The following is a 5,811-nucleotide window of genomic DNA, read 5'->3' as shown; positions in this document are numbered from 1 at the left end:
GAGTATCACTGGAGCCAAAATGCAGCGACTAGAATCCCGTTGGTATAAAATCAGAGAGAAATTTGGAAAATGAATGATTATTACCGCGTGGCTCAAAGAAATAGGACAATTCGTCACTGAAGAACCGCCATTTCTCTATTGACACAAAGTGTTATCAGGATATCGGGGTTAGGTGATATATTTCCACGTGGAAAAAAAAATTAAGTTTGAAAACAGACGTTTCTTAATATACACAAAGTTATCGATGGATATCGGCGAAAAGCGATATATTTCCACGTAGAAAATAAAAACTAAATAAAAGTTTCAGAACAGCGGCTTCTCAATATACAGAAAAAGCCATATGGAAATCGGGGTTAAGTGATAGATTTCGACTCAGAAAAGAAATTAAAGTCTGAAACGTCCATTTTGTGCTTCATAGAGCAAACTAAGTACAGCAGCAGGAGAATCCCAGAGGTATGTGTTTTCGGATACGATATCAAACAGACAGCGCCAAGCTGGACCTGTCCCAGAGTCATCTTCGTGATTACCAAATACACGAAGGCCCAAGAGATATCCTGCTAGCATTTGAAGTGACCTACCTAACAAGACTTTGAAATCTCTCTCTCTCTCTCTCTCTCTCTCTCTCTCTCTCTCTCTCTCTAGTCAAATAAAGGTCCCTTACCGTTCGTGACATATCTGAAACATTGCCTCTTATCTCTTTTGGGAACAATCGGTGAAATAGACTAGGAGGGATTTCATTTATATCCAAATTTTTAATAATTATTAATTTTTCATTCATGTGTTTGTTACTAACCCTTTCCAGCCACCAACTCACTGTCCTTGTTATTCAGCTATATGTTTGTGTATCTGCTTACATACTAATCGACATTCTCCACAGCAGGGCGAACGGCGTCAGGGAAGTGGTAATTTCAGGTACATATATGTTTGTCTTTTTCTACAGAGTGGAGAAAAACAGCAACTCTTTCAGAGTTATTGTACAGTAAGGGTGCAAAGAAAAAGTTCATAAAGTTTTGCCTTTATGAAGTTAAGTTACTTAATAATGTTTTTTTTTTTCTAGGTCAAAAAGAAAGTAATCTACTTTGCAAAAGTTCTCTCTGATATCCAAATCTCACATTCTTTCGGATTTGGGTCTCCCTCTTTGACCTGGACTTTTCCTTGCCTATCCTCGCGTCGGTTCGCACGAAGAAGAGCAGAAAAAAAAAAAACAGTGGGCGGGTGGGGGATGAAGAGACGAATCTTGTTCATGGTGGATAAGAATGTGAAATTTGCGTATTTTTTCCCGTTGGCTGTTCCGGCGAAGAAAGAATATGTTCGCTTTGACTTGATTCTAATACAAAGGTCTGTTCGAATCAGATTCAATGCTTGTTGTACTTTTGAAGTGGTAAGAACATGTATTTTTGGTTATTTTGAAATTGCATATACACATACATATATATGTATATATAGTTATGTATATACATATATATGCACACATATATATATGTATATATATACAAACATATATATATGTATATATATATATATATATATATATATATATATATATATATATATATATATATATATATATATATATATATATACTCATCCAGATCAAGGGCAGGAATTCAGAAGCAGAAGACACAGTATCCATTTATTCCAAGCTTTCGTGATTCATAATCACATCATCAGGGATATCTACAACAATAAATTGGATCCAACAGGCGGCTTCTCAGGGTGAGAGCCGATTCTCATAGAGGAATAAGTTATAGAACCGGATGTCGATTGACTAATCCAGAATCCTCTAATATACGTAGCCATACAATTAAATACAAAACCGAAATCATCTATGAAGATTTTAAGATCATTGGTTATACAAACAAACCACGAGAACCACTTATCCTCGAAACATTAAATATTAAACAAAGAGTTCCTTCTCTGAACTGCCAGACAACCGCTGTTCCCTTGTATCTTTCTTAACTTTTTGCCTCTCTCCAAAATTTTTTTTTATGTTTTGTTCTTAGTGCGTCTTTATCCTCTGTAATGGTATGTTAACCTTCAGTGTTTTATTCATTTATTATTAGTAATTTTTTTAAGTGTGTCTGTATTTAAGTATGTGTTCTGAATTTTACTATTTTGTTTCCAAGTGCGTCTTTGTTCACGTGTGTTTTCTGCTCTTAACAATTTTATTTTTTATTTCGTTTTTATCAGTTTCCTTCGTCCGCTTTTAAAATTAAAGTCTTGTATATACCTCTTTTAATTTTATATTGATATATTATATTTTATTGTTGTCGATATCCCTGATGATGTGATTATGAATCACGAAAGCTTGGAATAAATGGATACTGTGTCTTCTGCTTCTGAATTCCCGCCCTTGATCTGGATGAGTATATATATATATATATATATATATATATATATATATATATATATATATATATATATATATATATATATATATATATATATATATATACATATACATATATATAGTTTGTATATATATGTATATAGACATAATATATATACATATATATGTATGTGTATATGCATTTGAAAATCACCAAAAAATACAGTTCTTACTCCTTGATATATATATATATATATATATATATATATATATATATATATATATATATATATATATATATGTGTGTGTGTGTGTGTGTGTGTGTGTGTGTGTGTGATGAAAGGGTTATAATTAATACAGTATTTATTATGCCAATGTGATGTGCTGCGACTTTGCGCAGAACAGTCTGAAGTATTGACCTGAGAAAGCGAGGTCATGGGATCTTATTCAAGTGCCTTTGGAAACTGGCTGCAACCAGTTTTTTTTAGAGGCTTGTTACCGAGTGTAGAGTTTGTATGTGCGTGTGCGACTCTTCCGTTCATAATGGCATCTTTAGCCAAGTATATGGAGAGACTTTCAGAGAGGTCTGTGCGAGAAAGGCAGAATGCTGGGGATGGCTCTGCATAAGTTTATCTACTTATTTGTGTGAAGTTCCAGGCTGTAATGGGTAAGTGTTGTATTACTTTAGCCAAAGGGATGGCTTGTTTATTACCTTGTATAGATGTCATATTTCATTTAGTCTTGACTTTGTCTTTACAATTGTGTGTACTTACGAGTATATTCTCGTGTCTGTGGTAACAGGCGATTCTGGCAAGGGACCGAGAGTCCCTAGGGGGCAAGGGGTCCCGTATGGAAGAGAGATAATTGGTGTGACTAATTACTGATTAAGACATTTACATACTGGGGGTTTAACTGAGTTAGTTAGTCTGTGAGACTGAATTATTATCTTTCCATTGTTAAATAAATATTATATATATCTCTGACTCGTAGTAGCCATCTTGCTTGGTGAGACGTACCCGCGTGAAGTCACAATAATCAACAGATATCACAAGTTTAACATACGACTAGAATTTGAGAAATATCTAGAAGTGTTCGTGAACTATCGGTGATAAGATTAGTGTGAAAATAGTAGGATAAAGCGTCTTCTAAGTTAGTTTATCAAGTGTAATACTATAAATCAGAACAAGATGGCAGTAAGTTCCAACTGCGGGAAGAGGTGGCGTAATTTGGCGTGTTTAGCAGATTCGAAATACGATGAGGTAGCAGGAAGGGAACTGGCATTTCTCATCTATGAAATCAGCAACAGTCCTAACCAAAAAGATACAAAAGCATTCATAGATATATTAGAAGGATATAAATCCTTCAAACTGGAACAAATCTAATGAAAACATCTTGAAATAATTGAAGAAGTTCCAAATAAAATCCAAGTGGTCAAGAGACTCATAAGAAAATATACATAAACCAACATATTCCGACAAAGAAAATGAATAGGTGAATCTTGTGAATATCCTAATGATGCATTAGGAAAAAAGAATGCCAAAAGCATGCAAACTGTGTAAGGTTTGGTATAGCATAGGTCAATCCACACCTAATCAGAAAATGTGCTGCATGCAACATTCCGACCCATCCACAGTGTGCTGAGGTAATACAAGATTTGAGAAAAGATACAAGAATTTTTTGTTCAACATGTCTATCATGGATAGACAATGTTATTAAATCAAGATTGAATGTACAAATAGTTGAGGATGAAGAAGAAGAGGAAGAGGAAGAAGAAGAAGAAAAAGAAGAGAGGCGGACAAGAGAAGTAAACAAAAATGAAATGACAGAAAAAAATAAGGAAAACAAAGAACAAGATAAAGTATGGATGCAGAGATACTCATTGATACTACATATGAGGCAATAAAGCAGCATACCTACGAAGAAATAAATTACGATGTGACAACAGAAAAGCAATCCCGAAGAGGCTCTACCCAGATCTATACAATGACGGGAAAGAGGAAAAAATAGACAAGAAAGACAAAATCTGCAACCTTTTGAAAAGAGGGAATTGCAGATTTGGAGAAAGATGTTACTACAAACATCCTAAGATATGTCAAAACTATGAATATATGGTAAATGTGCATACTTAGATGGATATGGGGATGATTGCAGAGATCTGCATCCAAAAATATGTAAAAACCTAAAAGAAGGAAAAGGATGTAAGTTCGACAAAAATGCAAATATATGCACCCTGTAGCATGAATCATAATCAAATAAATAACCAACCAAGTAATAAAATCCAAAATAAGAAAGAAACAAATAAAGAGAGAAATCAAGAATATCAGGTAAAAGAGAAAAGCAAACCACCATGAGATATGCAGAGGTGTCAGCAAAAAATTTCAAAGCATCAGCTCCGAAATTCTACTCAAGAGATAATAACTGTATTTATTATGCAAGAGGATATTGCAGAAACGAGAAAATTGCAGATTCAGACACAAAATTAATAATTATGATGAAGGAAGATCAATATTATGGAAAAGCTGGATTTTTTTAATGTCAGAATTTCTGGAAATGAAAAAAGAACAACATACCAGAACAGGAAAGAGACATGGGAAAATCCTTATTACTACCAGTATAAATGAAGGAGAAAACACGCAAACCATCATAGTGATGAATGCGCAGGTTTAGTTACGAGTAACTCAAAAGAAAAAATAGAGTACTTAGAAGAACTAACCCAAAATGAAAAGAAAATAGATATAATGAATATAAGTGAAACCTGGTATTCCCAAGAGACTGGGAATGATGATCAAATAAAAGGGTTCCAAACTTATAGATCAGATAGAAAAAATAGGAATCAAGGGGAACCGCAATATATGGGAAAGACAAAAACAAGGAAAAATATATGAGAAATATAGTAACTCAGATGTGAACTAATAGCGGTAGAATTTGAATCTGAAAAATTGATGAACATAGTGATATATAGACCTCCTAATACTAAAGAGTTTGACTTAATAATTGAAAAATTGGATGATATATGTAGAAATCACAAGGACTGGACTATTCTCCTATCTGGTGACTTCAACTTTCCTTTCGTAGAATGGAAAGAACGAATAGGAGATTGTGGTTGTACTTATACATATAAAAAAGAGAGTAATAGTAGTTCAGAAGATAAGAGGCAATTTGAAAAGCTATTAGATATGCTACTAGAATACAACATTCAACAAATAAATCACCTGCCAACAAGAAAGGAAAATCTTTAGACCTAGTATTTGTGAACGAGATGAATTATGTTAAAGAAATAATAGTTTATAATGCGAGTATTTCAGACCATAATGTCATAGAATTAACAGTTCATTCCAAAGCAAGTGAAAATAGAGATAAGCAAGAAATGAAAAAGTGGGAAGGATATGGAAAATACAACTTCTACAGTAAAAATATAAAATGGTCAGAAATTAATGAAGAATTAAACAAAGATTGGGATAACATTTTTCGTAAGTGATGAC

This window comes from Macrobrachium nipponense, chromosome 14 (genome assembly GCF_015104395.2).
Source record: "Macrobrachium nipponense isolate FS-2020 chromosome 14, ASM1510439v2, whole genome shotgun sequence".
Taxonomy (NCBI): Eukaryota; Metazoa; Arthropoda; class Malacostraca; order Decapoda; family Palaemonidae; genus Macrobrachium; species Macrobrachium nipponense.
Note: the sequence above shows the minus strand (reverse complement) of the source record.